Source organism: Leptonychotes weddellii, unplaced genomic scaffold, assembly GCF_054177405.1.
Source record: "Leptonychotes weddellii isolate Sample4059 unplaced genomic scaffold, ASM5417740v2 HiC_scaffold_5902, whole genome shotgun sequence".
NCBI classification, from domain to species: domain Eukaryota; kingdom Metazoa; phylum Chordata; class Mammalia; order Carnivora; family Phocidae; genus Leptonychotes; species Leptonychotes weddellii.
The window spans coordinates 1-10,591 of NW_028027359.1; the positions used below are offsets into that span (position 1 = coordinate 1).

The 10,591-nt window shown below is 35.6% G+C and overlaps 1 long non-coding RNA gene across 1 annotated transcript; it reads right to left on the reverse strand.

The window, feature by feature from the left end:
- Positions 1 to 9,184: 9,184 nt before the first annotated feature.
- Positions 9,185 to 10,585, reverse strand: LOC102739049 (uncharacterized). Its single transcript, XR_014142506.1, has 2 exons — positions 10,292 to 10,585; positions 9,185 to 9,725 (listed from the first exon to the last, which is right to left on the reverse strand). It is a non-coding gene; the product is annotated as an uncharacterized LOC102739049 (long non-coding RNA).
- Positions 10,586 to 10,591: the final 6 nt, after the last annotated feature.

Consider the following 10,591-nt stretch of genomic DNA (forward strand, 5'->3'; position numbering starts at 1 on the left):
TTGAAGGAAATATAAGTATGTATTTGTGTTTCTTACCTCTAGTTTTAGACTTTGATATCTCTAACTTTATGGAAGCTTTAAAATTTTAATTGGCAACATACATATATCCCAATGACCTTGAGTTTTCCTTTTAGCCTAAATCATATAAAAATATTCATAAACTTCTACCAGAGATCCATTATCAAATAATAATAATGTAAGTGAATGGTAGTGAATAGAACATTTTTCACTAAATCTATAAGCTGAGTCTCATTCATGTTCCAACCCAATTTCATTCACCACACACTGATATCTTGTTGGTTCTTAGGCATATGGATCAGTACTTATTTCCAAGACTACTTCAGTATTCTTTTCCTTTTCATAAAGATAATTTGTGGAATTAACCTCTTCAGATTTTATATAGTAATTTCCTTGTTAAAAAGTTTTAAATTAAGCTTAACTCCTCTGGATAAAGCTTATGATGTGTAAATTTGAAAGTAAAAAGGCAGATAATGATTAGTGGCAGAAAATTATATGTGCACATACAAAACATAGATGCCCATATTGCATAAGGCCATTATACCTTTCAGAGAATATGTGGCAATTCTTTTTCTCTTTTAATATTAGCTCCTTTGTTTTAAAATGTAATATTTCTGTCTACTTCAGGAAATCTAAAAATTTTTACTACCATGAACCTTTCAGTTCCATTTCACCTTTTAATTGACATGAAATATAAAACTGAAAAACAAAAACAAAAATATCCCAAGATGCATGTACATACTTCTAAAGAATCTTGAGGGGTTTTTTTTTTATGCCTCTCAACTTTTCCTAATTACTTCATACTTAGAAATCCTGTCACATCTTTCCTTGTCTATACAACTGGGATTTACATTCTCCCTCTTAATACACCATCACAAATGAAAACATTGGTTTTGGTTCCAACTGCATATTCAATAGCAGCTGAGAAAATTAGAAATGTGTACTCATTTAGTGAGTTTTAAAACACTCAGACTTCAACTTAGTAAGGTAACAAATTGAAAAAAATCCCAAACTATAAAGTTCTACAAAAGACCACACTGAGCCAAGAATGAATTTATTTAGAGAAGAGGGGAGTGGGGCACTAATTGCTTAATCTTCCTGAGAAAAGGACAGTTTACCTTTAGCAAATACTGAAGAAAAGTACATATTTTTAAACTTTTTGTCCCTTCAGATCATGCCATTCAAAGTTGTCCTTTGACAATTCAAATGTCCTTCTAACAAATTTCACCTGTTCTCAAATATTAAAAATTCCCTTTCATTATAAATTTCCTTTCATGAAATTACTGGCCGCTGAATTGACCAAAGCACAGTTCTAATAGGTCTGTTTACACTGTGAGATCCAAATAAAAGTGCCTAGTTATGGACCTTGAGGTTCAAGCCATATAAATGAGTTACCCAATCCAATCTGGGAAGAGCAGACATTGCAGTCATTTCAATCACCGCGGTCATGTAGACCCAGCCTCATTCTAAATTTCCTCAAGTGCTTTCATCACATGGGTTTGGCAGACTGACAACTCAGAATAGATATAATATTGATTTGTGTCTTCTCAGTGGTGCAGGTGGAACAGGGATATGAAAGGAGGCCCTTGAAATTAGTATACTGGCACTCATCCATTCCTGGATGTATTTTTTTCTTCTCTATTCATCTCAGGAAAATATCTAACTGGGTGCTTTGTATGAGGTCATTCACAAAGTAATTCTCTGGGTTTTGTTTGTTTGTTTGTTTGCTTGTTTTACATTCTTAGTGGGCCATTGGATTCAGGAGAACCTAAATTTCTTGTTCTCATATTAAAATAAAAATAAGAGACTCCTGGATTGGTCAGTTAAACATCTGCCTTTGGCTCAGGTCATGATCCCAGGGTCCTGGGATCAAGCCCCACATCAGGCTCACTGCTCAACAGGGAGCCTACTTCTCCCTCTGCTTGTGCTCTCTCTCTCTCTCTGTCAAATAAATAAATAAAATCTTTTAAAAAAATAAAAAAGAATAGTCAAGATTTATTGTAAGCCCCTATAAGGCTCTCATCTGCCTTCAACCTGCCTACCTCATCTTTTGCTGCTTCAACTTGCGGGCCTCAAACCTAATACAAGGTTCAGCCTCTTTGTGACCCTCCATATCTTATGGCTTCAAAACCTGGCTATGATTGGGGCACCTGGGTGGCTCAGTCGGTTAAGCATCTGACTCTTGATTTCAGCTCAGGTCATGATCACAGGGTCCTAGGATTAAGGCCCTGTGGGCCTCCATGCTGGGCATAGAGCTGCTTGGGATTCTCTCTCTCCCTCAGCCCCTGCCCCCCACACCCCCAGCAGTTCTATCTCTCTCTATAAATTAAATAAATAAATAAATAAATAAATAAATAAATAAAACCTGGTTATGATTAAAAACAAATGGTGCCCTCAACATATTCATTTTATTGCTGTCAAACCTAAAGCAATGCATGATGGATCCCTATTGAAAATGTGCCTCTAAGAGTTTACTTTTTCTAAAAAAAATTAAATCCTATGGCCCCTTCCCCCACTTCCTTCTCCCTCTCTCTTTCTCTCTCTCTTTCAGATAAATAAATAAATCTTTGGGGCACCTGGATAGCTCAGTGGGTTAAGCGTGGGACTCTTGGTTTTGGCTCAGGTCATGATCTCAGAGTCGTGAGACTGAGCCCTGCATCGGCTCCACACTTGATGGAGTCTGCTCAAGATTCTCTCTCCTTCTTCCTCTCCCTCCCCCTCTGCCCCTTCCCCCACCCCCACCAGCTAGCTCACACTTTCTCTCAAATAAATAAATAAAATATTTTTTTAAAAATTAAATCATATGAATTTTTTTGTCACATAAATCATCTTTTCTAAAGTATTTGTGCCCCTGATATTAAAGAACTTTCATGGAAAATTAGAATAATTCTATATTCTCCATGTGAGTACCCACTTATAAGCTAGAGGCTGTTTAGCTTGTGTAAAAGAGAAAGCAAATCTTAAAATCAATATTCATTCCTTGGTTAAACTTCAAATATTAGAAAACTCTAATTAAATGAGTTCCTGCGTGATCAAAAGGGAAAATGAAAAACAGTGTTTTGACATCATTGCATTTAGAAAACTTAAAATTAATCTCAGAACTCTGAAACCAATTTTTAAAAACAAAAATTCAGTTGTTGCATGCTCACCAATTTCTTATTAAAGTAATAGAGTTAAGAAAATTAAATCCAGTATATTTCTTTTATCTTTGTTCTACAAGGACAAAATGCAAAATCTATATGAATTTTAAGTGTAAATCATTGGTCACTCATAAAAAAATTCTGTTCAGTGATATTTATAATTAAGATTGAAGACAAATAATACAAGTATTTATCCCATTAGTATTCCATCTAAACTTAGTTCTAAAAATATTTTATTGTAATAAGTGGATACTTAAAACTATATACAGAAGTAGCTTTTGTCAAGTTTTGATATCTGATGCCAAGTGAACAAAGATGGCAAATCCTACTCTCTCCCCTACTTTTTCATATATTTTCTTTGTATGGTTCCTAGTTTTAAAGATTACGTGTATACATACATTTACACGCACACACACACACTCACATATTTTAGGTTCCTAAGGAATTATAAAGAGAACAATGGTTACAAGAAACAGGAAGTTAATGTCAGTTACTGGTATATAGGCCTTGGCCAACTATAAGAAAAAAAATTCCCTATTTAGAAAAAAAATATTTCCAGGTCAATATGCAAATGTCATTTGAAAGCATTCTGTTTTTTAAAATAAGTTGTTTCTCTTGAGTGGTTTTACAAATATTAGCTGTGTTGGTATAATATGTTTGCAAGCAAGCCAAATTTGGGGACCAAAGTAGATTTTTAAAATAAATCTATATATGAATCTTAAATAAGATTCAATAAGCACGCAGATGGTTCTGCAGGTGGTAATGTCTCAACAACTGAAGCTCTTCAAGAAGGAGCACGTGTTAGTGTCTTGAAGTAACAATGGACACACACAACTGCTCTAATTCTCCAGTCCATTGAGTTGACATCTTCTGCCAATCATTTGGCCACCATTATGTCTCCAATTGTCTCAACATGTCACACTCTCTCAATAGTCCTGTGTTACCGTCCCTGAATATACCTCCTGAACAGGTGTATATGACATGTGTGAAAAAGGTTGGAGATTGTCAGACCTAGAAATGATCCAAAAAGAGAAAAGAAAATTCTATTAGTAAATGCAGTTAGATCAGACTTCCCACTTTCATCATAAGAACAGAATAAGATCAAATATTTAACAATCATTCTATTTGTAACCCTGAATTAGCCAAATTGACTAATTCTTTCATTTCTAAAAAAGTCACATTTTATAGATACAAGTTACAGTCTGAGCACTAGACTTTTTGTAATTAACCTATGAATTGCTCACATAACTTTAGGAAAGTGTTAGGTTTTGATAAATTTCTGTTTAGAAAAATGAATTTAGTCCTCTGATTTTAGAAAATGTCATCAAAATATCATCCTTGGCAAAAATCTTATTATTCTTTGAAAGTGAAACATTCCAAATCCTGTCACTTATTTAGGTAACATCAGCTATCTAGTTCAAAGATCCAGCAAAGACAGCTGAGATTTTATAGATTGCGAAGTCTGAACGAGGATGTGAGCAAATGATGGTGCTTCCAGTGAGATTTCGGCCCTTCCAACCATCTAAAGTTTTCTGTTTTAGTTACCAGAAAGAGGCCAGAACAAGCTTGTTCATCAACACCTCTAGAGTGCGGAGGTGTTAGTTTCCTGCCCTTATGACTTTAGCAAATATAATAGTTGCATGATTCTCACTTAGTATGAAAAGAATGACACAAATATAATCTTGGCACTGACCAGTGCACAAGCCTTTAACCTAACACTAATTGTAATTAGGAATAAAATTATCACACCATAATCCAATAAATTGCTAATTACTAGATTTTTCATATGTTTTCCCAATAATTGTCCTTTTTTAAAAATCATAAATGTCGTATTTTGTGTGCTAGATGCAATTAAAATATAATAATGACTAGCCGATCCATGAAGAATAGAAGGTACTTGAACGAGATGTTTTTTTCTTACTGCTATTTGAAGTGGTAAAAAAGGCAACTAGGCTTTTAGGGAAACCCTGCCTTTCAGCAGGTTCTTTAGTCCATCTGTGACCCATGAACTATTAAAGATGTAATCTTTAAAAAAATGATACTGAAGATGAATCTCTACATTATTTTATTCCTATGTAGACATGTATCACTATCTATCAGTCAGACTAAAGGGGATTCTCCGACCATGATACAGCACGGTCACGAGATATATTTTATGAAAAGTAACTCATTCCCTACGACATAAATCTTTGCTCCATTTCTTGAAATTAGTTATATGCATGATTATGTACATAAATATCATTTTTGTCTATTTAGACTCCACACAACATAAAGAGCATGTATTAATGATTAGCATTTTAAGAGACCTGAAATCACTCTGCCCATAAGCTGTAATCTATATAAAATTTTTTATCTCCAAACTTTCTAATATTCTCAATTGGTCCTCACATAAAACTTTCTTCATATCTTTTATGATTCTCATGGCCTTTTCTGCATCATTTGATGTTTCCATACATTGTGCCTATCACAACTCCATATAACACTTTCATAATTTTTAAAATATGGTTGAGTAATTTTTTCAATTTTATTTTCAAAATTCTTATGAGAAATGACAGAATTTTAATGTTTTCCTGATGTCATTCCTATAAAAATAATGTGTCACAATCATTGGAAACAATCTATAATGATGCAGTTAGATAAAGAAATTTCTGAGCAGAATCTACATTCAGAATGAACATAAGACATGAGAGTCAAGCTTGGCTGGATCCAAAGGACAGGCTATGTGAGAAACACACTTGAATAAATAACATAGACAAAATTATGTAAGCATTGGAGGTAAGGCTATATTTTTACTCTTAAAGGGTTGTTGGATTAATAAAAGTAATTTTCAGGAAGTTTACTATGGGATTTCTATGAAGAACAGATTGGAGGTATGATATAAAACTTCTTTGATTTCTCTGTCACCTTTTGATGAGTTTTTTTTTTCCACTAAGTTTTCAAACCCTGCCTCCAACACACAAATACATACACACCCTATCCATCTTCCCCACTGTGCTTTTTCTTCACAATACCTATCACCATACAACACATGGACATACCCATTCATTTGTTTAATATATACCCTCAATTAGATCATAGGTTCCAGAAGGTAAGACATTTTTGTCTTTGTTTTTTCCCATTGTGGTAATCCCAGAAACCAGGATGTTCTCTAGCAAACAGTAAAACACAATTAATAGTAGTCAAATAACAATAAGCATGAATTAATGACTGATTTAAGATAGAAATATTCAAACGTTTTATTATAAAAGAAACTGTCATAACTGTATCCCAAATATGACCTAAGGAAATATATAATTATATCTAAGAATATCAAAGTGATGAGGTTTTGGAATATAGGTGAGGTTCGGTGGGGTAAGGTCTGGAGCAAAGACCAAGAAAGAATTCTTGAGATGTCTTTGGTGCAAAATGGTGGTTTTATTACCACCCGGGGACAGGATCTGTAGGCAGAAAGAGCTGTTGCTCTGGGTTTGTGAGGGGTGGCTGATTATATACTTGGGAGTTAGGGAGGTGGGGACAAAGGGGGTGTCCAGAAGGACTGTCATACGCTAAAGAAGACTCTCAGGATACTGGAGGCCTAGTTACTGTCAAGCCAAGGCTGTTTTCCCCTCTAATGAGGCACTAACGTGAAGACAGTTGGGAGTTTCCCGGAGGAATGTTACATTCCTCCTATCACATGTCCTTGTCAATGGGCTGCAGTTTCAAAAGAAATTCGATTTTATTTACATTTCCTTCTGCCTCAGCCTCCCTCAATTTCTTGGAGGGGAGGGTGATGTTAGGGCTCCAGGAAACTCAAGGGTGTCTGGAAGTTAGGCTCTTGATAAGAAAGCTTTTTCCTTGTAAATCTCTAAGACATTTGCAAACTGAGGGAAACTCCTGTCCTTCAGGACTGTGCTCTCTGTCACTTAGCCATTTGCTCTTCCTTTAGGGCAGCCAGGAGTGCCTGAGGAATGTCACACATATCAACGAGCTGGGGGGGCGGGGTGTAGGATACCAGCTTCTGCTTTGTCCTCAGTGAGCCTTCTGCTCCCTCATCAAAAGTTTATAGTAAGAGGGATTTTTAACCCTTTGAGGGGTATATGTATTTATGTGTAGTGGCCATAAAATACATATTTAATGTTGGGGTTAATGTAGATCATGAAATCATCCATAATACCTGGCTTGCTAAAATGTAACAAGGAGGCCTCTGGGGGAAATGGAAGGTTTCAGAGAAGGGCCTAGGCCTTTGGAATGCGGAGGCCTGGTGACCACTCTGCCTTAGGAATGCCGCGGGGAGGTCTTCCCTGAAGCTTTCTTAGCCCAAACAGCTGCCTTGTGATCTAAGAGATGTATGCATTGTCCCCTAAAGCTGTGTTTAGCAGAACAAGCTAAGCAGCACATTGTCTTTCCCGTAATCAGACTCTTCTATTTTCTGTAAGACCCTTTGCCACACATCACTTGCTTGAGAAACAGAGTAATAAAGATTTATGATTATCCTGAAGCAGGAATAAAGGTGAGAACCAAGAAGAGCAAAGGGTGTTTGTCTCTGAGTGTTGACCCCCTTGCCTTCTCTCCTTCACAGCAAAGTCTGGAGTCATCTTTCATCCATCAGTACAGGGATTGCTGGCCATTCCGGGCATTTATACTGAGTTAAACCTGAACTCTGAGCAAGAAGCTATTCAATTTTATAAATAACTATAAATGACAAAATAAAATTTAGTGTTTATATTCTGTTATTTTTCCTCTGTTGAGTAATATATGCTAATATATGCTAATACTATTGGAACTTACACAAGTATTAACACATAGGAAAATAATCCCCCATTACTCCACTCCTACCATTTTGGCACATGTATTCAGGCCTTTAAAAATAATTTTGAAAATATAGTTGTAATCCAACAGCATTAACAATGTTATTATATTTGTTTTCTTCTATATATAATACATGTAGTGTTATATATCATTAGCATTTCAAAGATCATTAAAAACTCAGCATTTCTATTTAATTATATTCTTTATATTGTCCAAAAAACATTGTGGTTTCCTTTGAATGTTGGTAAGTTCCAAAGTGTTCAAAGTTTCTTCAAGTTACTCATTCAGTCAAAGTTGTGGAAAATATTTTTGGAATTCCTATTATGTGACACTCTGCTGTGGTGAAAACTGAATAAAACCAGCATGGGTCTTGCACACAGAGAGCATGTTTTCTTATAAAAAGGGAGCAGACATTAAACAGTAAACAATGAAAGAGCAGATTATAATTATTTCTATGAAGGGCAGAGATAGGTCCATGAGATTGTAACTGGGGAACCATAGTATGTGTCCTTGTAAATATAGATTTCATAATAAAGGTAAAGAAAGAAGCTTCCAATATACATATACACTTATTCATAGCTATTTATATATATATTATATATAATATATTATATATAGCTATTTATATATTTATATATTTAAAAAAGGAAAAAGAGAAATTTGCTATTTAAGAACTTAAAGTATGGACATGTGGTTATGTGAACATCAGCATTTTAAGACCATTAATAATATGTATTAAAATATTATTAGATCTGGTAAGGCTAGGAAAAGTGATAATTTATGGTGAACATCATGAGCATTTTAAAGAAAAATTGTACTTCAACAAGAATTTTCTGAATGTGTAATCTGGTTATTGTTTTGCACTCATGTCTATTCTCTTGTCAAAGGTAACACTTTTTAGATTATTCACATATAATTTCTGCGTAATAATATGATTCTAAGACTTATTTTTCAAAATGTGCACATTTTTATCATTTCTTTAAGTATAACACCTCAGAAACAACTTGTTCTTCATTTAAATCACAGAATATACACATTAGTGCATTTAGAGAAAACATATATTGCTTATGATGGTATTTATCTTAATAGTTGTAAGTTTTTATGTCCTTGCCTATATGATTTAATAACACGTGAAGACTTCAAACATGTGTGTTTGCATGTATGTGTGAATATTGTGAACACACACATTTTCTGAATACATGCTTGTCATGAGCAAGGTATGAAGGCGCACAAACGAGTTGTGTCTCTCCACAATGTCAGCTTTATTCAATCATAAAGCAAAATTAAATCACAATGATAAAGCAGGTTCGGGATTCCAAACTCAATGACAATTCACTGTGTGATTAGATTTGGCTTCTTACACAGCACACAGAGCAGGACAGAAGACAAACCGCACAACAAACAAGATAACAGAAGGGTGCAGAAGTGAAGGAACCAAATGCAAAGTCAGTCTGTGGGTGCACAGTTGAGATAAGGCCTCGGTCTGGTCCAGGTCAGCTCTCGGCACTGAGTGCTTCTGTTGTTCAAGCAGGGAAGGCTCTCGGTTCTGTTCGGAGATCCACGGGGCAGAGCGTTCTGCAGTAGTTGCCTTTTTTAAGTGGTCAGACAGAGAGGGCTCAAGTCTGAAGGGTCTGACTGTTCGCTGCCCAAATCCTTCCCTTTCTAAAGGGATTGAATCTGTTTTGGGTCTCTGCAGACTTCTTCTGCTTCTGCTCTTTATCAGTTCTGGGGTGTCAGCTGACATTGGTCCCCGATATCTCCTAGCTGCAGTACCTTAACCTTAAATAGCAATCATTGATTGACACAGAACCCTGCTAGACACAGGTTCCTGCTTGACATGAGAGACTCCATTTTGCTCTCTACACCACCCCAAGAATTTTTTTTTTAATTGAGAAAATAATAGGGCTGTAACCCACTAAATATTTCTCTCAGGTAGTCAGAATTAAATTGCTAGTTCAAGATGCCCTTTATAATTCTCCAATTGTCCTTATATTAAGGTCTGTGACCTTAACAAGAAGCACTATTTCAAGGCATTTCTGCAACTACTATTTTACATTAGGGTTATGCATCCTTTCCTCCAACTCTGTACCCTCCCCATTTCTTCCTCTCACACGTCTGCCCAGTTTATGAATTTTGTAACATTGTTAAGCATTTAAGTGAATGCAACTTAAACATTTAAATGGATTTAAAGTGTTCGGGAATGTGACTACTAAGAAGTTATGCATCACAGCAGAACCATCTGAAAATACATGTATCCCATCGCTTGAAACAGGGAAAAATGATCACAGGATGGGTCAAAAACAGGTTAAATGATTGTCAATAAAATATAGACATTCAGTCCTTACCTGCTTAACTGCATGATGACAAACAAATCTAAACAGCATGCAAAAAATCTCAAAATTCTGAATCATCTGTCTTCGAAGCTGCTGTGACAGTTTTATACCCTGCTGCTTTCTTCTTTGCTTACATACATTTGACTGGCTAGAATATTTGTAAGCAATACTAGGGTTATTTTGCAACCCCTGTCACCTCTTCCTCTTTTCAAGCCTCTGGTTGGCATCTCACACAGCTCGAAACAGGCATCTTATCTTCGGAGGTAGAGCCTCCCCAGCGTTTCCCAAACGGATTCCCATCAGAAGGAGGTC